Raw genomic sequence first — 27,466 nt, 5'->3', positions numbered from 1 at the left:
ACTGTCAAACCCAAAATAATACCATGAGAGAAAAAAAATCATGTAACACTTACACATAGCTGGGGTGAATTATTAATTGGAAATTGTTACCAAAAGCTATTGTGGAAAGGGGATTATACTTTTCTGTAATTTGGCATCATGCAAGCTGGCTCTGTGTTTTCAATTAAGTAAGAGAAACCACACACATCTATAAGAGAGGGCAGTACAAGGATGGAACAACATCTACATTTTTGTGCACTGCCTGCTTAGCTCCGATTGGATTTGTCTCTGTTTTATTCCATGGGATAATTTGATTAGTTCCTTCTTGTACAGAGAGGCAAAGAGAAAATAATATCTACCAATGATTATGTTACTTCAGCTCTAGCAATCCATTTTTTCAAGAGTTTATACAATGTCATTGATGTCAGTAGTACCTAATCCCAGTGAGGGACCTCTGGAGGTATTCAACTCTACTACTAAACAGTAGAAACTTACAAGAGGCCACTATAAATGAAGACAGTGGATAAAGATCTTATCAGGCTAGACAACTATTTTTAAAATGATATTACTAGTGGGGCACCTGGGTGGCTCAGTCAGTATGGTGTCTGACTCTTGATTTCTGCTCAGGTCATGATGTCCCCGTTTGTGGAATTGAGCCCCATGTCAGGCTCTGCACTGATAGCTTGGAGCCTGTTTGGGATTCTTTGTCTCCCTCTCTTCCTGCCCCTCCCCTGCTCATGCTTTCTCTCTTTCTCTCTCTCTCTCTCAAAATAAGTAAAACACTTTAAAACACTAAAAAACAAAAACAAAAAAACTCTATTATATTGTATCTGACTTGCCCCTGTCTAATATAACTGCTTGAAGTATAAATGAGTATTTCTTGAAATATGCCACTCAGTACATTTACAAACTTTTATGCTCAATGCTGTGACTTACTCTACACTGAACTGCCACTGGGTGACAGAAGACAGATTAGGGACAAGAAGAGGTGGCTAAGGGAATGAAAGGAGTAATGACTTGAGATTTACTATACAACCATTTACTGATTGCATTCTGTGTATGTCAACATATAATAAAAACATTATCTTTTTCTCTCCCCAAGAAAATTCCAATTCAGTTACCTATCAAGCTATCCAAGGAAATACCAAGTTCTAAATCTTAATTCTGCGCCATATTAGCCATTTGACCTTTGGGCAAGTAATTTTTATCTTTTGTGAAGTCTCAGTTTTATAACCTGCAAAATGGTATAATGACATCTTGTAGCAAAGTTGAAATATTTCAAAAAGACAATACGTGCAGAAGTGCTTAGGATTTTGTCTGACATATAATAGATATACATGTATGTTTATTTGCTTCTCCTAGGACCAAGTGAAGATTATATAATATCTCTAAAATCTCTTACTTATGGGAACTGGAAATAGGGCAAGGTAGATGAAAAGGCCAAGACATAAATATTATTCTATTTGCCCTCATAATTTCTTGTAGGTGGGAGAAAAGGACTTTGGGACTCTTTCACAAGGACATGAAAGGGCACAACACTGTGATAAATAATGAAGGCAATATTAACAGGTATTTAATCATTATATAACTATGAGGCTTAGACCTAGGAATTTGCTTTGATTAGAGCTAGTAACTGAGAGTCCTATTCTCTTTGATTCATTGTGCCTGACCATGTTTCTCATGCAGCTGGTTTAATCTCATTCTACAGAAAAATACACTCTCTTGAATTGATTTAAACCACCAAATAATTTGTTAAATTATTCGAAATAGCTCAAGCAAGTGCTTCCTGAAAGGGGAGTAGAGGGTATACTGGAAACAGGGCTGTTATTGTAATTAAACAAGAGGTTTCATTCCACCAGAGAAATACTGTTGCTTTTATGTTCCTAGAGAAGGAAGTGGGAGGGGCTCTCTCTCCATCTGTGATTCTTTCTCAGTAACAACTCAACCTACTAGGTCATCTCCACCTCTTTCCACAGCTAGATGCTCCTTATGCAAAAGAAGCAATGATACCAACTAATCATTACTTTTATTCATGCTTCAGTTTTTTTTTTAACTAAAGGGTTAGCTTCTAGCCCATACAATTCTGTAAGAGTTTTTATTTAATGACATTGTCTATTTTTGTTTTAATTATTAGTAAGAAATCCTGCTGATTTGTCTCACCTTTTTCTCCAAGTATCTCTGTTGGAAGATGAATACTAATTATAGTGAGCTGGGGGGAGACAAGCTGAGGTTGGAAAACTTGGCCATGGTCTCAGAATGACTGACTCCTCTAACCTGTCGCTTTCTAGCTAGAGGCCAATGGATGGAGGGCATTTGAAAATGTTTTCTGGGGGCGCCTGGGTAGCCCAGTCATTAAGCATCTGACTCTTGATTTTGGCTCAGATCATGATCTCATGGTTCAAGAGTTCAAGCCCTGCACTGGGCTCTGCCCTGACAGTGTGGAGCCTGCTTGAGATTCCCTCTCTCTCTTTCTCTCTCTCTCTCTCTTAAATAAATCAACTTTAGGAAAAAAATGTTTTCATAGACATTGATGATTAATGACAAATAATTTCATGTAATTTAGAGAATTTAATCCTTCAGTTTAAAAAGTTCTGCCTTGAGCTCATAGTTATAGTTACAAATGTGTGTAATATATATATATATATATATATATATATATATATATATAGAGAGAGAGAGAGAGAGAGAGAGAGAGAGAGAGAGAGAGAGAGAGAGAGAGCACTATGTCTTAAAGGGTAGATATCTGAGGAGGAGGAGAAGGTGAAGAGAAAAACTCAGAAAAAGAGTGTCCTGAAACATGGAAATGATGTCTTTATCCCTATCCTTCAGTGGACAGAAGGAAAGGGGCAGGGCTTTGAGGCAGGCTCTGCTAACAGAGGAATATCTGTATTGAAGCAAAAGATAACACTGAAATTGAGAAAACATGTACAGCTAAGGATTACCTAAAGAACAGAGTATAAGCCAATTTCCAAACCAAAGATAGAGCCATGGATACAAACATGGGAACATTTTTTGAGAAAATGAGAAGTATTTTCTGGGCAATTTTCAAGACAGGTATCTGACCCCAGCTCAATTTCATGGGCTATCAGCAGAGAGTTTATAAAGAGCCAGGACCAGGCTAAGAGAAGATTACAGTATGGGCCAGTACAAGTACTCTCTCTGATTCACTAAGTAAGTGGTCTCACCCATTCCTCATTGAGGACAGAGTCTACTGTATATCTTTTACATTTCATTACATGGAAAAGTAATCCATATGTTTGTCACCAGAATGTCATTAAGTCTTCCAATTATCTGTTCTCCATCTGGTTTTTAAATACAAACTGCCTTGAGTTCCCACTGTACTTCATATGGAAAGTCCAGGCACCTCTCCAGCGTCTTGTGTGGGTTTGGGAAGCACACCTTGATCAAATTTCTGGCTTCTGCTGAATTCTCAATTTTATATTCTAGTATTGTACTTTTTCTCTTTGTTTTTTTTAATATCTCCAAGCATGAAAAAAATCTCCCTTTCTTCAGACCCCAGAGCCACTGGTAATACTAATTTAGACAAAAGTGTTTAACTAAATATTAAAAAATAATCAAGGTAAATTTTAGCACAGCACAGAACAGGTCATAACCTAAAACCGAATAATTACGCAACTCAATGCTTTGGCCCCTTGGCCATACCTGCCAGTTTTCTGTCCACCCCTTTCACCAATTTTTTTCACAGCTACATTCCTTATAGCCCTGCCTGATACTGTGTTTATTTGACCCACTCTCCCTCTATTTTTTTCCTATTTTTTTCTCTAAAACTCCAAATGTCTGCTATTTGTCATTCATGAGATTTTATTGATTTCTGTTGCTACTAGCCCCTTTCACATTTTGTAGGAGACAACACAGGATAATAATCACCTTGTATAACTAAGTAGCAATCCATCTAGGTGTTTTCTACCCACTCATACAGTTGTATTGATATATAGGCAACATATAATATTGCATTAATTTAATTTGTACAGGTGATGAATTGATCATGTGTATACTGTGAAATGATTACCACCAAAGATTAGTTAACCCATCTATCACTTCACATAACTACCCTTATTTTGTTTTTTTTATATAAATTATTTTTTTAAAAAAATAAAGTTTTTATTTGAGAGACAGAGAAAGCACAGGTTGGGGCAGGGCAGACACAGGGAGAGAATGGATCCCAAGCAGGCTCTGAGCTGTAGGTGCAGAGCCTGATGTAGGGCTCAAACCCACAAACCATGAGATCATGACCTGAGCTGAAATCAAGAATGGAATACTTAAATGACTGAGCCACCCTGGTGTAGCAACTACTCCTTTTTTGTAGTGAAAACATTTAAGATCAAGTCTCTTAGCAACTTTTACATATATAATATAATATTAACTTTAGAAGGAAATTTTTTTAATGTTTACTTTTGATAGAGAACAAGAGAGACACAGAGTGTAAGTGGGGGACGGGCAGAGAGAGAGAGGGAGACACCGAATCTGAAGCAGGCTCTAGGCTTTATGCTGTCAGCACAGAGCCTGATGCGGGGCTCAAACTAACAAACCATGAGATCATGACCTGACCTGAAGGTGGCACTTAACCAATTGAGCCACCCAGTCCCCTTGTATTATTAACTTTAAACAACATGGTGTACATTAGGTCTCCAGAACTTAATCACCTTATCACTGGAGATCTCTACCCTTTAACCAATATCTCCCCATTTCCCCTACCCTCTTGCTGTTGAAAATCACCATTCTACTGTTTCTATGAGTGCAGCTTTTTGTTGTTGTTGTTGTTGTTAAGATTCCAAATATAAGTGACATCACACAGTATCTGTCCTTGTCTGACTTATTTCACTTAGAATAATACACTCAAGATATATCCATACTGTTGCAAATGGATGTATTTCTTTATTTTGGCAAAATAATATTCCATTGTTTATATATGCCACATCTTATTTATCCATTTATTCACTGATGGAAACTTAGATTGTTCCCATGTCTTGGCTATTGTGAATTAAGCTGCAATGAACATTGAATGCAGATATCTCTTTGAGATAGTGATTTCATTTCCTTTGAAACACACCCAAAAGTGTGACTGATTGCTGGATCACATGGTAGTTCTATTTTTAATTTTTTGAGAACCCTTCATACTATTTCCAGGAGGTTGTAACAACCATTTGGTTGGTTACATTTCCAACCAAAGATGCACAGGTTTCCTAGGCATCCTCACCAACAGCTCTTTTGTCTTATTAAGTGAGTGTGATGTGTCAGGTCATTGTGATTTGGATTTGCATTTTCAAGATGATTAGTAATGTCAAACAGTGTTGAGAATGGGACACAAACAAAGGAGGTTTTATTTGGTCATCTTGCTGATGTCACTACATACCTAGGTATCTCCTTAAGGAACAACTACTTACCCTGGTAACTCTGCTCCTCTTTGAGCATGCAGCTAGGTAATAATTATATTTTTATAGTTATTTTCTTCCTTCTGGTATAAAAGTTATGTATTAAAAAGTAGATCACCAGTTTTGGATTATAGAGTCAAATGTTCCTCAAGTTACAAGCAGCAAAATGTAGGTAATTTTACTTTGTGGAAATTGATTAATTACCAGTCAGGAATCTGGTACTCAGAATGAGAAAAATTTGTAAGCATCTTAGGGCTGTAAGAACATATTACAAAGTTTGCCAAATTTCACATTTATTATTATCATTGGGAAATATTTTTGGTGTCCTTGAGGGTGGCTTTTGTGCACAGAAAGTAAAATTTGTAGCTAGTCTAGCATTTGAGGTTAATACTTGCTTTATATTCAAATTTTAGAACCTTTTAACCCTTAAACTTTTAGTTTTCACTTACAAATGTTATCATTCTATTCAATAAACCTATCAAATTTTAACGATCGGCTTTAATCAACTTTTCTCCTTTAGTACTTTAACTACTTAACAAATAGTATCTCTCTAAGTACTTAAATGAGTCTTGTAAATCCAATAGATTAAAGGCATAAGTGTGTTGGGGCACCTGGGTGGCTCTGTCAGTTAAGTGTTTGATTCTTGATTTTGGCTCAGGTCATGATCTCACAGTCATGAAATGAAGCCCCAAAATGGGCTCTGTGCCATGCGTGGATCCTGCTGAAGGTTCTCTCCTTCTGCCCCTTCCCTGCACATACTCTCTCTCTCTCTCTCTCTCAAGCAAAAAAAAAAAAAAAAAAAAAAAAAAAAAAAAAGTTATAAGTATACTAATTTTTTACTCAATACTGTTATCAAATTTAGTAATTTTGTAAACTTTCACATTAAAATAAAAAGTTTCATCATTTACTTAAATATTTTAATTATCATCATATATTATTAGGTGTTATAATGTATCATTTTCTATTAAACAGTAGTATATACAAATTTATATATGTGTACACACAGACTCACAAATTGTTCTTAAGCTTAACATAAAAACTTTAAAATTATAGCTCTATTACTTCTAAATTTTTATAATTTAGTTAAAATTAAATGGATTTGCCCACTAAGGAAACATATTTTCCCATCAAAGAAACATTATTATCACTTCAAGCAATTTAAGGTTATTCTCCCAAGAAATTCTGGATTATATACCCAATTTAGCTGGGGTTACACATCAACCAGATATTTGGGAGGAGGTCTGACATCTGGATGGTTCTGCTCAAGACAGTAAGAAATACATAGAGACTTCATTTATAATTCCTATGCATCATGTCCAGCTCCATACTCTCCAAATATTCCTGGATTTATGTTAGCTAATAGATACCTCACAAATCCTTCTTGAGTCTCAAACTATCCTAGATTACTTCACTTACAGAATGGATTCAAGTTTCTTTCTCTCTCCCTCTCTCTTTTTTTTTTTTAACTCCTTATTTCATCCTGAATTATTCCCATACAATTCCCACATGGCAGGGTCATAAATCTTAGGAAGATTAATATTACTTCTGCCTTGATTCTGCATGTCTTGTGGCTTACTCTTGCATTACGGTCAGGACATTAAACCATGACAATGACAATAACAGGCCTAAAATGTGGATTATTAATGCTCTCTCCAAGGGAATTACATATTGAGCCAGAGATATATACTTCCCAAATAACATAATGTCTTCATTGTATATACTCCTATGTATGTGCTAGTTTGGAACAACACTTTATATTTACTGTGAATTCACATTTTTCACAAATTCTCTAATTTTCTTGTGCATAGCCTAGTTAATTTATATCGTACATGTTAAAGAATTTATTATATGTAAAATTTACCATGGTATCTGTAACATACTTTTTAACTTATTATTTTTTTATTTAAAATTTCATCTGTGTTTGTTAAACTTACTATGCAATTCTCCAAGAAGAAAAATTTTTGATGAGACCATCCTGAAAATGAATGTGTTTTTCAAGTTATCTTCTTTCCCTTGTCCATGTGTATATATTTTTATGTCTTCATATTGTTTTATACGTTCTATATATTCCATTGTATTTTGTTTTAAATATATTAATGCATTGAGTGTAAATTTCTAAAATTTTTATAGCCTGTTTGGCATATTCTCCTTTTTAATTATTTTTTAATTTAAGTAGAGTTGATACACAATTTTAAATTATTTTCAGATATACTACATTGTGATTCAAAAAGTTTCTATTTCATACCAGACTCAACACAAGTGTAACTACCATCTGTCAGCATATAACACTATTACAATAGCTGTACATAATTACAATATGCTATACTTGTTCTACCAATAACTTATTCATTCCATAACTGGAGGCTGTACCTCCCACCCCCTTCACTCATTTTGCCCATCCCCCCATGCCCTCCCCTTTCTGATACCACTAGACCACAAAAGTGGAAGTAGCCTGCATGACTTTGGAGAATATCTGATTATAAAGATCTGGGAATACTGACAAAGGAGTAGAGACTTTAAAAATACTAGATTTCTTTAACTGCAAGTAATGTTGTTTTTCTTTTCCAGATCATTGTGTATCTTTACATTACTATTAAAAATGGAAGGAAAGTTCTTTTTCTGTTAACTCATACGTCATTTTCCTCATTTATTTTTTATATATTCATTCACCAGTTTAAGAAATATATGACAGACTCTGCCAAAGAGCCTGGAAATATAGAGATAAACATGATCTTTCTCCACAAGGAGTTTTTTTTTTTCCTAAAGACATTATTTGTAAAGAAACAAATAAGAATAAGACATACAGAATTTTCATATAGTATTCTTGGAATACAGAGGAAATATAGAACAATACTACTTAGAAGAATCCATGAATCCTCTTTAGTCAGGCTTCATGTTAGTTGATAATATGGAGGATAGTAGAGCATTCATTTATTTGTTTATTCATTAAATATGTGTGGTTCTTATGTGTTAGAAACTGTTTAGACTTAAAAAATTAGACAGAAAAAATTAGAAAAAAAAATTTCTTTCCCTCAAGGAGATTTTATTGTAGAGGAGACAGAGAAAGAGAGAGAGAGAAATCACTAAATAGGTAAATTATAAATTATATCAGATGGGATTAAGTGCTGAACAGAAAATAAATCAGGGAAGGATGAAAGGCAGTGCTCACCCTAAGGTGAGTTGTTTTACTGCCCATGACACCTTATGATTATAGTCTGGGGAAGAGGGATACTCTAGGCTTCCTTTGGTGACTACTGACTGTTACAGGGATTGATGTCATAATGAAAATTTCCAGGCAGAATTAATGGTGGCAAGAAGATACATTTTATGAAGGAGGAAAAGGTGGAAGTCTTGACAGAAGAACATAAAGTTCTGGGGCTTCCCTTCCATGCTGCCAATGGTGGTGTGAAAGCCAGGGAAGCAAATCTTTTTTTTTGGAACATGTTGGGGACACTGAGTTTCCTCTTGACCACTGTCAATGGAGACAAAGAGAATGGGAGAGGGAATCTTATCCATATATTTCCAATTATACTCCACAGTATATTTTAATTTTCATGGACATTCTGATGGACTCCTCAATTGAGACCACATAAAATAAGGATTAATCAATAAATGTCTCTCTTTACTTTTACTTAAAATGAAATACTGCCTTTAACTCATAAAATTTTCTTTGAGTTGTACCTTTTCTATGCTAATTCCTTACACCTCAGCCACTCAACCAATTTGTCATGACATGACAAAGCTACGCTCTCCCTCCCTCATATTGATCTTATCATTCCTTCTGCTTTCCCAAATCCTGTGGTAAAATTTTATCATTCTGGAGAATAATTCTAATATCTCATTCTGACAATCAAAGACCCTCCCCAGCATGTCCATATAACTTCAATTCTCTCATTTTTGGTTTCCTGTGATGTAGCTGTTTTACTAATTACGTCATTTCTTGGGCTGAGATTTCTCCAAATATATATCTATGGCATTCTAGCAGATATAACATGCTCTATGGTCTCATGGAAAAATTTAATGCACAACTGCATATTTATGATTTGAGATAGTTACTATAAATAAATGTATTTAATGTTGTTGAATTAAAAGTTTATTCAAACATTTGACCTGAGGTCCACCACTTCCAATTTCCCAATACTTATTATTAATAGTTCATGGCAAAAAAAAAAAAAAAAAAAAAAAAAGGTCTATAAAAAGCCTACAGCATCGGGACACCTGGGTGGCTCAGTCAGTTAAGTGTTTGACTTCAGCTCAGGTCATGATCTTACGGTCTGTGGGTTCGGGTCTCACATCGGGTTCTGTGCTGATAGCTCAGAGCCTGGAGCCTGCTTTGGATTCTGTGTCTCCCTCTCTCTCTGCCCCTCTCCCACTCAGACTCTGTGTCTCTCTCTCTCTCTCTTCCAAATATAAATAAACATTAAAAACAATTAAACAACAACAAAAAGCCTACAGCATATATCTTATTTAATAGTAAAATACCAAAGGCTTTTACTCTGAGATCAGAAATAAAAGTCTTGGGGTGCCTGGGTGGCTCAGTTGATTAAGTGTCTGATTTTGGCTTAGGTCATGATCTTGTGGTTTGTGAGTTCAAGCCCTGTGTAGGGCTCTGTGCTGACAACTCAAAGCCTGGAACCTGGTTCGGATTCTGTGTCTCCCTCTCTCCAGTCTCCCACACTGCTCACACTCTGTGTCTCTGTCTCTCAAAGAATAAACATTAAAAATAATTAAAAAAAATAAAATAAAAGTCTATTTACAGATGATGTGATCATTTACCTAGAAAATCCAAAATAACTAATAAGCAGTTTTAGAATAAGTGAATTTAATAAGATCACTATATATAATACCAAAATTCAAAAATAAAATTGTATTTCTATATTAAAAAGAATAGTACATGGTAGTATTGCAGAAAACATTTATTAAAAAATTCTAACCTAAGTAATTATATTTGCCCCCTAGACACCTCTTTATGGTTCTATGTACTTTCTAACTTAAATAAAGGGGGGACAAAGCAGTAGATACAATCATGTAAATTTTTCATTATCTATCCACATCTTGATTTGATCTCTACCACAAGCTGTGATGGTGCTTATGGTTTCTGATTCCCTATGTCTAATAGTCATGGGACTGTTGGAGGGTTCATCTTTTCACATAGTATGAATATCTGACTAAATGGCTAAATATCCTTTTTGGGGAGATATGGGGGAAACATTACTGGATATAATTGCATGGTGGTGATTCCTTCTGGATAGCTAGCCTCTTGTTTAGTCGGTGTGTTCCAAGTCTATGAACTGACTCACATCAGGAAACTGCAAGACATTGTTATTGAGGTAGCTATCCTTAGTCTCCATATTATCCATCTTTGATCTCTTTTTATTGTATAAATTAGGCAGTATATTTTTTGGCTATCTTTCTTCCTTATTCTAGAAACACTTTGTTATTATTGCTATTTGCTATTAACCATCTCCACAACATCCGTTGGGTCAAGAACTCCTACCTGCTATCCAACCTTGTGCAGGTTTGAGTCCTTACTGACTAAAGATGAATATTAAAAACAAATAATTTGACTCTGCCACAAAATTGTCCTGTGGTTTTGCAAACAAAACTACTCTATGAAAGTAAGAGTATACTTGAGGGATAGATTTTTACTTTCCAGTGCTTTCAACTGAAGATGCTATGAATATGCCCAAATATGCCCTACAAATATTAGAAATTCTCATATGAAACAAACCTTGCTGGGGCATTCAATCTTTGGGATGAACCTCATTATACATAAATCTGTCCAAACATTTTTCAACAAGCTATTGGTTTGATTAGATGAGTAATTAAGTTGACAGAGTCTATCTTTTAAAATTCGATGTAGACTCAGAACCCAGATAGGAGAAGAAAATGAACACTGCCTTCCCTTCATGGATTTTTTTTTTCAGGTGATTAAAAAATAATATAGGTGAAACTTGCTCCTCAGAGAGAAATTTTCTCTTTAAACACAAAATAATGACAATAACCATAAGTAATACCATAGAATTCTAAGTTGAATGCCTCATAATAGATAACAACCTAATGAGAAAAGGTCAGAAAGAATAAGAAAGGAAGGATCATCTACTTGGTTGATGTCTGGATAAATTGAAAGATTTTGTCACTGCTTTGCAGTGAATAGTTGTATGATCTTGAGTTAGTCCCTATTCATTTTGAGCCTCAGTTTCTAGGTGAACAAAGAAGGGGCAAGAATAGATCTTTTCTTCTCTGTTACTTTGTAGTGCTGCTCTCCAACAAGAGGCAACATGGCAAAGTGCATACGTGCTTAGATGGATATGGCAATGGACAAGCAAACAAAAGCAAAACAAAAATAGATTTTATCTGGGTTTCACTATGAACCAACTGTGTTAAATGAATAATTCAGATCATTTCTCTAAGTCTCTGTTTCCTCATCGGGAAAATGGGAATAATAATAAATACAAGGATGAGATACAATAATGTGGTTGGCCTAGTTCTTGACACATAGGAAATGCTCTGTGAGAAGAAGCTGCTTTTAGTGCAGTAGTGGAGTTCAGAGTCTAGAGCCCAGCTTATAGTTCATATGCTGGTTCTTCTCATTATCATCTGTGTGACTGTAGGCAAAGACTTAAGGTCTGTATAACTCATTTTCCTTCCCTACAAAATACTGTTTTCATGCACTAGTCGCCTAAGACATTAAGTATGATCCCTGGCAAATAGCAGGTCTCCATAGATGTTAGTTGGCATTATCATTAACTCTTAGATTTCTTAATGATCATAATTCATTAGATTTTATGAGGCCTTAATGTTCTTAAACATGACAGTAGTGATCATCTTGGCCATCGCACCGTATTTTAACCCAATTTTTGAAACCAGAGAAAATTACAGGTTAGATGAATTATTTGAAGGGGTAAGAAGAAGATCGAATGCTGAGCAAGTTACGTAGGTAGTGAGTGCAATGGATTTCCTCTCTCCAGGCTATGCTGCCTCGGCATAGGTGGCCACTAGACATCTGTACCCTCAACATGTAACATCAGCAGCAGCCTCGTGGAGACTCAGCTGTTGCCATTACCCAGGCACTGTCTTCTTGTCTGCAACATCTCTTTGAACAGGTTGCTTGCCCATCTTTTTATTTTTGTTTTCATTTTAGATACTATTAATCTTCAACTTGACAAAATGTCTTGGATTCTTACTTAGAAATAGTTACCAAATACATATAAAAATGTTTCCCAGATGCTTTTTCACTCCCAGCTTCTACATGATATTCAACTCTACCTACTTTTCTTCTGGATGTCTGCTACAAATCTGGATGGATCTTCACTGGCTAGTATGACTCACTGGAAAATGGTTTTTGTGGAGCCTATGTGCCACACATTACCACTTCAGGGCTTGCTGTTGCTGTTACTGCTGAGTGCGGAACTCGACAAAGGTCAAAATCTGCAGAAGACCAGGGAGTAAAAATTTATGAAGCACTGGGAAGAGACCTGGAAGGTAACTGGCACTGTGCAAATCTCATTCTACCACACCATCAATACTCCCTGACTCTGGAAAAGTCATTTATCTTTTCTTTATTGTACTTGTAATTTTTTTACGACAAATGGGACAGTCGTGATATCTGGCAAAAAAAAATAGTTTCCAGGATAATAATATACATGTGACATTGTTTTGGAAAAGGTAAAAGTACCACACCAGGCTGTTGCAATTTTTCTAAGCAGAAAATCGTTTGTGAGATGAGGGCAAAAGTGGAATCCTCCTAACTCATTGAAGCAAAAATGTATATTGCCTGTTGCAGCAGCTCAAGTCTTTCTGTGGTAATAAGCACGAGAAACCACCAAAAAGAGGAAAGGTAGCACTTTGGCACCTGAGACACCCAGGTTTAAATCAGTTTATTACTCAGAACATATGTATCCTCCAGCACATTTCTGAATCCTTTTAATGTTTAGCTCGTCATCTGTGAAATGGGGAAATTAACAGCAATCTCTCAGCAATGTACCGAGGATCAAATTAATTGATGCTGCTTAACACAGCGCTAGGCATATTGTGAATGCTCAAAATGGTCGTTTTATTATAATTAAAATGATAGTATTTAATTCATTGGTGTCGCAGGTAAGAGGGTGAAAAATAATTTAATTTTCTTTCATTTCTATGGGAGCATGAACATACTGAATCACAGAATCAAGAATCTCATCAGTGAAAGAACCCCAAGAGACCATCCAGTTCCATTTATATTCAGGTACCAGAAGTTATTATTATTTCCAGTCCAATCTATATTCAGGGACAGGAGTATTATTGCTTCTAGTCTGTATATGTAGCCCCTAAGGCCTGCAAATATTTGGTGAGATTTGGTCACATAACTGTAGGTACTAAAAGGGAAACCTGATTCCAAGTCACCTGTCTTTTAAGGTAATGTTTCATACATTTCTTGATGGCATTCTTATTATGTAAATGAGGTGCTATTTTGCTGATGGAGAATGTTGGCAGCAAGTATGGTTAGATGTTGCAAAGTTACTGAAGTGGTTTTTTTAAAAAGATATAAGGTTCTAATGTGTCAGTCAAGTATCACTTATTCCTAGTTTTGCTCTTCAAATGGAATAATTCTGTCTCAAATCAGATGCTGCTGCTCTAGCACTGTCAGTCTTCAGCTGTTGCCACTTCCCTACTGAATAGGAATCCTCTAAGTAGTTTCAAATATCACTGGACCATTTTCTCTTCTCTCATTCAGGAAACTTCAAGTATTGCATCAAGGTATAGAAAGTATGGTATCAAGGATCCATGGCTCTTCATTTGGATTTAAAACCAAGGTTTTAGCTATAAATGGTCTTAAAAGTTGGTAATTTTATGTGAAGTAAGATTACTAATTCTTCTCCAGCTCAAATTCAGAATTGAAAAACATCCTCTGTCTCATTTAGCTGAATCTGCTTGATTGCTTGAGAAAAATGACTTTATGCTGTTGCAATTGACTGTTAAACAGCCTCCATGAAGGAATTACTATATGCACATTAAGATCTGTAAAACTGAGTAGAATCTTTACCTGACAGGAGTTTTCCTCCACAAAGTGATTGTATATTTCATCTACTGACAATGGCTTTTATGTGTTGCTAGCAGACTGCATATTGTAATGCTAAATTGAGACAATAATAGAACTACTATTCAGCGAATAGCAAAGTTTTGAGTGTTATTATTGTTATTAAGATTTTATTATTTTGGATTACTAGTTAGCCTTCTTATGGAAAACCAACGATTTGGTATGAGATCATGTTAAAAAATATTTTCTTATTCATTCTTGAGTGGTCATTAAAATCATTTCCTACCACTTGCCTGAAGAATTAATACATTTAATCACTTGTTTTGTTTTGTATTTGAAGCATACTCTTTTACCTTGTACGATCCTCTGATAACTTTCACTTTCCTGGAAAGGTTTCAGCATAATTAAACATTTCATGATAAAGATCATAAACTGCTGACTCAGCTGGACTCTGATGCAATTAGTCTGTACATATGGTTGGTTGGATGGTCCATGTTGTGTCTGTACACTTACTTTCTATAAAGATGAAAACATATGATCTAGTCAGCTACAGTATTCAGAAATGACATCTGCCCCATTCCTAAGCTTTTTTTAAAATCAATAAGTCATCTGAATTCCAGTAAAAAAAAAAATTGTCTATAATGCACTTCAGATTTTTCCAGAATATGGCTTTGCATGACTAAAATATAGATGTGCAAAGAATATAAGGCAGTAAGCCTTCTACAACTGAACTTCCTGCTAAATAATTCACCATTCCCCAGTATGTTTCTCTATCTCTGATCCTACATTTGTTATTTCTCAGGTAATTTTTCTCCTATTCTACTTCACACAGCCATTTTTATTTGGGGAAATTCTTCCATTGTGGGAAGTGCCATTATAACATGGTTGTTGACAATACTACAGTGAAATGAAATTAGTAGTATTTGGGTATTTATGTGCAATAAATTTTATTTTATTTTATTATTTTATTAATTTTATTATTTTGAGAGAGAAAGGGAGAGAGAGAGAGAGAGAAAGAGAGAATGAATGAATGAGAGAATAAGCGGTAGAGGGAGAGAGAGAAAATTGTAAGCAGGCTCCATGCTCAGTGTGGTGCCAGACATGGGGCTTGATCTCATGACCTTGAGACAAAATTAAGAGTCTGACAGTTAATCGACTGAGCCACCCAGGTGCCCTAAGAATCATTATTTTAAAAAGGGCTCAGAATTTTAAATCAATAAACTAAAAATTTCATTAATATTAAAAATGAAAATAGTAACATTTTATAAAACAATCAAAATTAACAAAAGTTATATATTCTGACCAATATCTTTATAATAAAACTGTATACATGGAAAACATAAATCAACTGAAGAGTTTAACCTCTGAATAAAGAATATCATTTGAAATTACATGATTTGAGCATTTTAAAAAGGTACAAACAGCAAAGTGTGTCAGTGTTCGATCACTGTTGCATCTGTATAATGTCTCTGCATACTAATTTTCAGTTGGTCAACAGGCTTTCTGATTCTACTCTAGTCAAGAAAATGGTGAAGAGATAGTTGTTAGCTAACTCTAGACTTTATTTAACAAGAAAATAAACTGTTGTTGGAGACCTTTAAGGGCATCATTTTTGAAAAACCATTTTCTTATGGATAGTGAGCTATAGTTCACTTCAGAGATAATATTTCCAGTTCACCTTTGTCCTTCAGTTTAATCATGGAAACCTGGAGACTACAGCACAGAGGTATGGGTATAATTTTCAGTATTTTACTTTTATATTCTACTTGTTCAGAAAATCTTTGAACTTGGATTAAGCATCATTCTTCTAGAGAAACTATACACTGTCAATAGCAACTTTCTGTTTCTGCTGAGCATTATGGAGGCAATGAAGGATGCCTTTAAAATGAGTATTTTTTTAATTCAAGATATCAATGCCATGTATATCTCTCTGGTTAGGATCCAAAATGTAAATTATTCAAGGTTTACGTTTTAAAAAAATACTGAAAAGTCAGCTTAAACTGAAAAAAAAAATTTAGTGCATGTACATAGCACAATATTCCATAATACAAATCACTAAAATTTGGTATCCAAAAGCACTAGAGGCAATATTCACTCTCTTACTTATGATATTACAAAGCAGGTTTCTGCTTTTTCACCTTCACTTCTGAATTTCTGAGTTCAGGCTGCTAGCCCATGACATAGACTAACTGAATGGATGCTTCTAGATTATTCCTGCCTAGGATATTGACTCTGGTGAGTGATATAAGTATTAAAAAGCATTTATAAGTCATATTTTTGTTGTTGTGGTTTTTATATGGTGATGGATTAATGATACAGCAGATGGTTTCTGGCTAGATTTTTCTTGCTGCCTAGCAAGGGTCTTGCCAGTTTTCTAAACTGCCTTTTTTCTTCCCTGTTTTCTGAGCTGGGTCAGCCAACTATTGATTACCTCAGTTCCCAATAACTTTGTAATATATTTACTTTTTTGCTTAAAGCTACATGGTCAGTTTATGTGGTTTTAAATTATGAATCATGGCTCATACTCTTCCAACTCTCAAATTCTTACTAATCCTTTAAGGTCCACATCAAAAACCATATCTTCCTTGAGGGCTTTCTTCATTTGCAAACTGAAACGTGGATGATCCATGGTCTGATTTCTCCTTGATTCAGCTGTGCTTGTTTTACAATTTCAAATTATGCTTTGTTCTTACAGATACCTGTTTTCCTTCCTTCCTTCCTTGTTTCCTTCCTTCCTTCCTTTCCACAATTGTGTTTTAGTGCCTCTACTACACTGTAATCTCTATCAGGGAAGGTATTTTTTTCTCTTACCCATTTTTGCCCCAAACACATACCCAAACTAGTCCCTGTTCTGTACAAGCTGGTTTTTAAACACTATAATTATTAAAATTTAAATTATATGCATTTACGGGGCACCTGGGTGGTTCAGTCAGTTAAGTGTCTGACTTTTGGCTTCAGCTCAGGTCATGATCTCATGGATTGTGGGTTCAAGCCCCGCATCAGTCTCTGTGCTGACAGCATGGAGCCAGCTTGGGATTCTCTCTCTCTCTTTCTCTCTCTCAAAAATAGATAAATAAACTTAACAAAATAAAAAAAAAAAAAAAATATATATATATATATATATATATATATATATATATAAATTTACAATTAAATATATTATATTAAAAATCAGGGTAATACATACTTAAAACTCATCACTTCCTAATTATTGCATCTTACTCTATTCTATGCTCTTGAACTTATTAACCATTCTTGTGTCTATTGTGGAAAGACTAAATAATGGTGTGTTACTATTGCTCATCTCTTCACAACTTCACATTTAGTAATTGCACCTCAGTGCTTATAATAGGCCATGGTGGGACGATCTACCACAGTTACTGGCAAATACTTTAAACCAGGAGGAGACCGGGAACAACCCCAGCTGGTTGTCACATATTTAACAGCACATTAGTTTGGATTCTGTCTACTAATGAGCCCGATCTCATCTACTATGGTTTATTCTTAACCTTAATATGTGCAGTGGTGGCGTCCTGATCGTCCATGGTACTGATTGTGTCAGAAGTAGTACCTTCACTGGACCACAAGTTCTATAGTGTTCTGTGTACTTGCCAGAGTCTTTAGCTTTGAAGTTTCTCTGCTAGTCCTTCCAAAGCATGTATAAGCACTATTCTTTTGTGTTAAAGTCCATGCTGCTTAAACGGTGCATATTTTCTGAACTGAGCCTCCACTAATAATGCTTCCTTAGCTTTCACTTTGTTTTTCCTGTTGCCTTTAGAGTCCTGTAGTGACATGTCACACAGGATCTGATAGGAATGAGGAGTGCTGAATGAGGAGTGCTGAAAAGAAAAATTTGCATAACTTGGAAGCTTCAAGCACAATGTTAATTGTATTGATTGTTCAGTTTATCCTGAGATAACAAGTTTCTTAACAAGATTTCTTTGGAGTTCTGTCCACTTCTGGGGCACCTGGGTGGCTCATTTGATTAAGCATCCAACTTTTGATCTCAGCTCAGGTCCCGATCTCCTAGCTTGTGAGTTCGAGCCCCATGTCAGGCTCAGCGCTGACAGTGTGGAGCCTGCTTGGAATTCTTTCCCTTTCTCTCTGCTCCTCACCTGCTCATGTACACACCTGTCTCAAAATAAATAAATAAAACTTAAAAACTTAAAAAAAAAATTCTGTCCACTTCTCCCATTCTGTCCACATGATGGGAGGAAGAGGGCAAGACATACTTGCAAGACAAGTATGGAAGAGGTGCTGGCGCATTACGGAATTAAAACTGCCTTGTCAAAAATGTTCTTTTCGTTTCTGCATGAAGTTTATATTGGGACACTTCCCGATTGCAATGGGATAGTGGGTTTGTGATTTAAAAAAGTCTCCTAAGATTCTTAGTGGTAAGTGTTCTTTCTAAAGAGCTACAATACTCAACATATTCTAGGTCTTCTCTACAAAAACAAAAAACAAAAAAACACAACTAAAAAGGAGAATGATGTGGCCTGGTAACAGTGATATTCTAGTTAATGACTTTTTCTAGGTGGCAGGGAAGGTGTACTTTAGAACCACACTTCTACCTTCTTATGTGGAGTCTGCTAAATGTAATTTATATTTTAAATAATAACTTACTTATAGACATATGGCCATTACAGTTGTGATTTTCTCAAAATTGCTATAATTATACTTATTGTAGGACTCAGACCTGAATAAATGTTAATCACAATAAGGATCCAGGAAATTAAGTTCTTGAAAGAAAAGTACCTAATTCATCAATTTATGGCCAAATTAGTTATTTTGTGAAATCTAAAAAAGAATCAATAAATGTTGATTAATTGTGTTTAGGCTTTGTTATTATAACCTGCTAATAAGGTGACTTTTTACATGTTAATTGTCACCTGGACACCTCACTGTGAATTATAAATGCTTATGATTATTGAAGGACAAGTTTAACAAATATTTGTTGTTCCCTTCCTATGTGCCACACATATCTCAAGGCTTGTGGCATAGAGCACTGAACAAAGTTTCTGTCTTCATGGAAGTTAACTCTAACACAGATAGATAATGTCCAGACAAACAGTGGAGAAAACATGCTTTTGAAAATATACAATATAAAAAATGGCACATGAAGATGGAATGTGACCAGGTATGCTGTTTTGTGTAAGAGGATTAACAAAGGAGACTTTCATAAAATATTTGAGCTGAAAGCCAAGGAATTTACAATAGTTGGCCATGTAAATGTATGAGTAAAAGATCTTATAGGTAGAGAGATTTGCAAGTGGATTTTCCTGGCATGCCAGTTAAATGGCAAGTGATCATCAAGACTGGAGCAAATGAACAAGAGAGAGAATGAGAGAAGATCAGATGGTGACTGGGGACTACACCAGGTAGGGTCAGCAGAAAACAATGAGAAACAATCAACATTATATAGCACTTCGTGCCAGACACCATCCTAAGAGGTTTGCTGGTTTTAAGTCAATTAACCCTCTCAGTAATGTTACAAATTTGATGCATTAACATTTTATACATGGGAATTTGAGACAACGAAGAATTAAATAACCAAAATTGTAGGGGGAGACAATGGTACAGCCATGATTTAGACCTACACGTCTGGCTCTAGAACATATATATATATTTTTTTAATCAGGGGATGCTTTATGAGAGATATCAAATGTTTTACAGTCTTTTGAGTGGAGGATTCTCTTTATGAGGATTATTTCATTGTGCTTGCTGAGTCGAAAGTGGACTCCAAACAGGCAAAGAAACTGAGAGTGTAATTTAGGGGGTTATTGCAGTGCAGTGCTCCAGGCTATTGATGAAGTTTGCATCATCTCGGATGGCACTGATGGAGTGGATAAAAGTAGTCTCATTATAGATATAATCTAAGGGGTTGGCTGATGGATTGAATGCTGTGGTGAGAAAAAGAGAGCAATTTAATATAACTCCAATGACTTTGGACTGAACAACTAGAAGAATGGGAATTCTATTTATTCAGATAAAGAAGATGGGAAATGAAGCAGGTTTGTAGGAGCAAAAAAAAAAAAACTTTACTTTGGGGCAAGTTAAGTGAAAATTAAGGACTAGTAACATTAATTAGAAAATTAATGGCATTAGAGACTAGGATTAAAGGTATGAATTTGGGAATAATTCACTCATTAAGGAGTGAATAAGGGTCTTCAGCATTTAGACTTTAGAAGCACAAGAAGAAACTGGCATTTATGAAGTAGGAGAATCAATGAGTAGTGTGGTTTGAAGGCCATGAACCAAGTGTTTTAGGAATGAGGTAATCCCTGGTTAAAAATACTACCGATATATGATAGAGGTGAAGTCTGAAAATTGATTCCAGGATTAGAAATGTGGGGGTCATTAGTGACCTTGACAAGAGCAGTGTCTGGGGAGTTATGTTTGTTTAATTTTTTTTTTTTTTTTTTTTTTTTAGAAAAACCTGGATTGATATAGAGGTAAGAGTAAATAGGAAGAGAGAAAGCAGACCGGAAGTACAGGCAACCCTTTAAAAAAAACTCTAGGGGCGCCTGGGTGGCTCAGTCGGTTAAGTGGCCAACTTCGGCTCAGGTCATGATCTTCCAGTCCGTGAGTTCGAGCCCCATGTCGGGCTCTGTGCTGACAGTTCAGAGCCTGGAGCCTGCTTCAGATTCTGTGTATCCCTCTCTCTCTGACCCTCCCCCATTCATGCTCTGTCTCTCTCTGTCTCAAAAATAAATAAACGTTAAAAAAAATAAAAAAATAAAAACCTCTATTGTTGGGGTGCCTGGGTGGCTCAGTTGGTTAAACAACTGACTACTGATTTTGGCTCAGGTCATAATCTCATGGTTCCTGAGATGGAGTCCCACATTGGGCTCTGTACTGACAGTGTGGAGCCTGCTTGGGATTCTCTCTCCATCTCTCTCTGCCCCTCCCCTGCTCACACCCCCCACCCCATCACAAAATAAATAAATAAACTTTATAAAAACCTCTTAGGTCACACAGTTGGTTGAGCATCTGACTTCAGTTCAGGTCATGGTCTCACGGCTTGTGAGTTCCAGCCTCACATCAGGCTCTCTCCTGTCTGTGCAGAGCCTGCTTCAGATCCTCTGTCTCCCTTTCTCTTTGCCCCTTCCCTGCTCACACTTTCTCTCTCTCTCAAAAATAAATAAACATTAAAAAATTTAAAAAAATAGGGGCACCGGGGTGGCTTAGTCAGTTAAGCGTCTGACTTTGGCTCAGGTGATGATCTTGCAATCATGAGTTCGAGAGTTTGAGACCCATGTTGGGCTCTGTGCTGACTGCTCAGAGCCTGGAGCCTGCTTCTGAAATGGTCTCCCTCTCTCTCTGCCCCTCCCCTGATTGTGCTCTGTCTCTCTCTCTCTCTCAAAAATAAGTAAAAACATTAAAAAAAATAAACTCTATTATAAAGGAAAGCATACAATAGGGTAACCACTGGAAATGAATGTGGTAGTAAAGGAGGGAATTAAAATGATTTTAAGATGATATATATCACAGCGTGTTTATATACCTATGGAAATTATTTAATCCTGACAAATCCAGAGTGTATAACACAATAAAATGAATCAAGGGGTTTTGATAGAACATGGACTGCTCCAGGAACACAAAGGGGCATGTAACCTGGTCTAACAAGAAGGGAGAAAAAGTAACTAGAGATTTTTAGAAGTAATATCTGAATTCATTTGTGAGGAACAATGTGGGTTAATCATGCAAAGAAGAATGGAAAGAGCTTTCTAAGCAGAAGAAATCATCAAAGGATATATTAAGTGTACCTCTGATTTGCTTTGTAATATTTAATCTTTATCTTTCAGACACATAATAAAAGCTTATTCATCACCTTTTCTGCCTGGTCTCGAACTACAGTGAAGAAGATAGCCAAAGCTTGCCTTCATGGAGCTTACATTCTGGGAACAATGAAAAATGAACACGTAGACTGTGATAGCACCACGATACACAGAAACAACTTGTCGAGGTTGGCTAGAATGCTAAAGGAAACCTGATCTGAAGAGTGAGAATTTGTGTTGAAACCTACAAGATGGGACTGAGCCACACCAGCAAAGAGCTGGATGAGGAGTGCTCACAGCAGGGGAAATAGCAATTGCAGAGTCATGAAGAGGGGCTTATTCAAGAAACAGAAAAAGGATCAATATGGCTGGGGTGTTGTGTGAGGTCTGAGAGAAGTTTGCAGCTTCTACTAAGAGCAAAGAAAGCCATTCAATGAGTTTCAAGCAGGCTTATGGCACTTCCAGGAAGCAGAGGCATGGATACCCTCATTGCCCTCTCTCAACTTCTGCCTCCACCATTCCAGCAGAACAAAGGCTGTTTCAGGCAAAACCATGTACCCTGGTTGAAATTGTCCCTGTACTCCTGATTTATTTATGACCATGAATTCCCTCTATACTTAACTATATAACTGATACTAAGTTACATAGCCTAAATGAAGTTAATTTCTTTAGTACTATTCCCTAAACCCTAAAAGAGTTACTCTTTTAACAACATGCCATATTTAGGACTCTTAAGGGTTCTGTTTTACTTATTAGAGACACGAAATATATGAAAATACCACGTTATTAATTATCTCTCTCATGCCAAACACGTTATTCAGTAAACTGCCCTTTCTCAGTTAAAACAAAAACAAAAACAAAAAACACTGTTAATCTGGTTGATGGGAATGATTTTTTGTTCCTATTTTTCCTTCACTTCCCAGCAAATAAACTATCACCTATTTATGCTATTTCTTCTTCCAAAATATATCACAAATCCCTCCTAGTCTTTTTAGTTCTTCTGCAACCATGGTCCAAGCCATAATCTTCTCACAAAGATTACTGCAAATAGCCTCCATGTGGTTCTCTGCTTCCAGCTTTGACTCGCTCACCCATTCTCTACAAGTGGCCAAGGAATCTTAAGAAACACAAATTAAAAAACCATGCAAATCAGTAGTACAGTGAATACGTTTTATTGGTGTCCTCTGCCTAGAAAACTGCACTCTTCTTTGCCTGACTGACTCTCACTCGTCTTTTACAACTGAATTCAGATATTCCTCCTAGAATCCTGACTAGTACTTTTTCTCCTTTCTCACTAGACTGGGTTGAATATCTCTCTGTGTTCCTAAAACATTCTATACTTCCCTCCATCAAGAGCACTTTATTTTCTCTACTGTGTTATGTGTAGACTTCCCTGCATGTCTGTTTTGGTCACTAGACTATGGGACAAGGTCTGTAGCTTTTATTTATATGTGTATCTTACTCCCTGACAAATAATTAGTGCTGAGTAAACAATGTTCGTTCATGGCACTCATGACTGATTGCATACATACATGTGAATTGTGATGATATAGAAAGGTTTCATGAAGGAAGTGTTACCAGATTCCCCACTACCATTTATTAAAGAAGCAGTCCTTTCCCCAGTGTGTGTTCTTTAGCCCTTGTCAAAAATTAGTTGATTGTATCTTCTTGGGTTTATCTCTGGGCTTTCTGTCTGTTCCATGGGTCTATGTACTTGTTTTTATGTCACTGCCATACTTTTCTGATTGCTACAATTTTGTACTATATCTTGAAATAAGGTACCGTAATATCTCCCAAAGCATGCTGGGAAAACTGAATGTACACATGTGAAAGAATGAAACTTGAACACTGTCTTATACCACTCAGAAAAAAAAAAAAACCCTCAAAATGGACCAAAGACTTAAACATAAGGCCTGAAAGTATAAAACTTCTAGAAGGAAAAAATATCCTAGACATTGGTCCTGGGTATTATTTCTTTGATAACACACTAAAAGCACAGGCTACAAAAATGAAAATAAACAAGTGGGACCACATTAAACTAAAGAACTCTGTACAGCAAAGGAAACAATAAATTGAAAAGGCAAATTACAGAATGGGGAAAAATATTCACAAACCATATATCTGATAAGAGTTAATATCCAAAATATATAGAGAACTCATACAACTCAATAGCAACAAAATAAAACAAAACAAAAAACAAATAAACAATCCAATTGAAAAAACTGGGCAAAAGACCTGAATAGAGATTTTTTCAAAGAAGATATACAGATGGCTAATAAGTATATGAAAAGGTATTCAACATTACTAATCATCAGGGAAATGCAAATGAAAACCACAATGAGACATTGCCTCACACCTATAAAGAGGGCTACTATCAAAAAGACAAGAAAACAAGTGATGGTGCGGATGAAGAGAAAAGGGAACTTTTACATACCATTGGAAGGGGGGGATATAAACTGGTACAGCCATTACGGAAAACAGTATGGCGGTTCCTCAAAAATATTAAAAATTGAACTACCTATGATCTAGTAATCCCACTCCACTCCTGGGTATATATCCAAAGGAGCTGAAATCACCATCTTCAAGAGATACATGCATTCCCATGTTTGATGTAGCATTACTCAAAATAGCTAAGATATGGAAACAACCTAAATGTCCTTCAGTGGATGACTGGATAAAGAAAATGTTATATGTACGTATGTGTATATTTACGTATTAAAAGATACATACACATACACACACATACACACACACACACACACACACACACACACACACACACACACACGCTTTATCCAAGTTACCTCCTGGAATAGTTTGGATGAGGCAAGGGAATATTCTGATCAAATAGTTTGGCCTCCTCTAAGCTGCACAGTTTTTGTAAGTTTGTATCATGATCTGGCCAAATTTCTGTGCTGTGGGATTTTAGCATCTTAAAGTAATTACCCTCAAAATGTGTTCTACAGAGTGATTTAAATACTCTTTAGAACAGCAACTAGTGCGCAAGAAAGCCTCTGCATGGGTGACAGTTCAGCTTTTTCCATGAGAAATTGTGTATTTTAAGCCCTAATGACCAATGAGAAAATAATAAATTTCTTGAAACTGAATATATGATCCATCCTTAGAGTAATGAGATTAACTTTGTGTCTCTAATAGAGATTATAAATTATTGTACCATATATATTTATTATCCCTAGAATTTGCTTCACCCTTAGGGAGAAGTACGGGCACTGATGATGCAGGATTGCATAAGCAGAAAGCATACATATCTTAGTTAAAGACAGCATTAGATGTCTGACAATAGGTACCTATAGGAGTTTTACAAACACTCTCAAATGAGAAAAATCTGAAAGTATGAATGTGTATATACATATGCACATACATTCACATATATGTATCTATGAACATGGTACGTACATGCATAGACAGATGTGTGTATATGTACACATACATTTTATAATTTTTTCTCTTTTAATTTTGCTGTTATAGTAATAATATGTGTTCCTGATTTACAACTTCAAATAGTAGAAAGGGGTATAAGTAAGATTAAAATGCTTTCTGTTCTTCCCTCAACCCCACTTTCTAGCAGGGCACACTACCCTACTCCTGATATAAGTTTTTAAAAATTAATGTTATGTTTACAACCACAAACTTAAACATTATTACACCTTTTATCTTTTTGTGTCGCTATTATTTTGTCAGTTGGGTGCTATCACTAGGCATCTTTCCATTGTAGCTGAAATTTAGCACAGTTACATTACCTACGACCTCTATTTTCCTCTCCTTTCCATGTCTCATTTTTGTATAATTTTTTAAAGTTTATTTGTTTTTGAGTGAGAGAGAGAAAGAGAGAGACAGAGCGTGAGTGGGGGAGGGGCAGAAACCTAGGGATACCCAGAATCCGAAGCAGGCTCCAGGCTCTGAGCTGTCAGCACAGAGCCCTATGCGGGGTCAGAACTCACAAACCATGAGGTCATGACCTAAGCTGAAGTAGAACACTTAACCAACTGAGCCACCCAGGGGCCTATTGCTTTTACAATTTTTTGCCCTTCTTGGAGTTATTTTCTTAACTGTAAAATCATATACAGCTCTCCTTTTAGCCCATAATTTTCAAACAGTGTCTACTAATTCCTTGCTATGTAAGAAGAGGAAGTCAACTAACACATAAGTTCTCCCTTCTGCTTCTCCTGTGTCTGACTTTTATCAGTTATGACACAAAGTAGCCATTTTCAAGCTTCCATGATTTACAACATTCATGGTCTGTAACTAACGTTAACTGTCTTGAATATTTGGCCTACTATCCATTCTAAAGATAGGTAACTAATGAAAACAAATATTATGAAAAGGTAAAATATATCTCTAAATAAACAATACTGTGATTTCACAAAAGAAATTCAATTCCATTTCACGAAATCTTGGCATTTCACGAAATCCATTCAATTCCACATCACGAAATCAGGTAAGAGTTTACTACATGCCTAGCTAAAGAGAATTCTCTTCTCTTATACTTAAGTATTTGCTCAAAATTATGCCACCTTTCAGCTTATTTCATATTAGATACAAAATTTTATTATTTTTTAGGGTTTTTTTTTGAATTTTAATGTTTCCAGGGTTCTCTTTGTTTCTTGTTGATAAAGGAGACAAATGAAGATCTTTATTTTTCTAATCACCTAATCTATTGAGTAAACCTACTTTATTCCTGCAAATATTTTTGCTGTTCTGATTTTGTAATAATCAGGGCAGGCTAAATATTCACTATATTAAGACCATGAATGTGGGGGCGCCTGGGTGGCTCAGTCAGTTGTGCATCTGACTTCAGCTCAAGTCATGATTTCACGGTCCATGTGTCTCACATGTGCCCAACATTGGGCTTTGTGCTGACAGCTCAGAGCCTGGAGCCTGTTTCAGATTCTATGTCTCCCTCTCTCTCTGCCCCTCCCCCACTCACGCTCTGTCTCTTTCTCAAAAATAAACATTAAAAAAAAAAAAGACCATGAATGTGTCCCCAGACCTAGTTCTTTCCCTAGTCTGATTTTTTAATGCTGGTGATAAACCAAGTCTATTTTTATGATGCATCTTATGTGGGAAATATCTGTGACTCTAGGTATCTGATCATTCTTGAGAAATGACAGCACAGTTAATGCACTACATTTTTTAAGATAACCACTGCTAATTTAATGATTATCAATTGCCATTAAATGAATTGTGGAAAATTAAAAAAAAAAACCCTCTCTTCTTGTAGACAAACTTTACGAATTCACTTTTTGGTCTAGTTTGGATCTATTGCTTTCTAGGCC

General features: G+C 35.9%; 1 long non-coding RNA gene, 1 other non-coding gene and 1 pseudogene across 2 annotated transcripts; all 3 read left to right on the top strand.

Moving 5' to 3' along the window:
* The first annotated feature begins 13,516 nt into the window (after window positions 1-13,516).
* On the top strand, window positions 13,517-23,324 carry LOC131488568 (uncharacterized). The gene is made up of 2 exons (XR_009250253.1): window positions 13,517-13,599; window positions 22,197-23,324. It is a non-coding gene; the product is annotated as an uncharacterized LOC131488568 (long non-coding RNA).
* A 3,544-nt stretch (window positions 23,325-26,868) lies between these two features.
* On the top strand, window positions 26,869-27,002 carry LOC131488953 (small nucleolar RNA SNORA72). Its single transcript, XR_009250331.1, has one exon. It is a non-coding gene; the product is annotated as a small nucleolar RNA SNORA72 (small nucleolar RNA).
* Window positions 27,003-27,119: 117 nt separating this feature from the next.
* LOC131488954 (small nucleolar RNA SNORA72) lies at window positions 27,120-27,223 on the top strand (annotated as a pseudogene).
* The last annotated feature ends 243 nt before the right edge of the window (window positions 27,224-27,466 follow it).

Source organism: Neofelis nebulosa, chromosome 10, assembly GCF_028018385.1.
Source record: "Neofelis nebulosa isolate mNeoNeb1 chromosome 10, mNeoNeb1.pri, whole genome shotgun sequence".
Lineage (NCBI taxonomy): Eukaryota > Metazoa > Chordata > Mammalia > Carnivora > Felidae > Neofelis > Neofelis nebulosa.
Note: the sequence above shows the minus strand (reverse complement) of the source record. Positions and strands in the feature narration are given on the sequence as shown.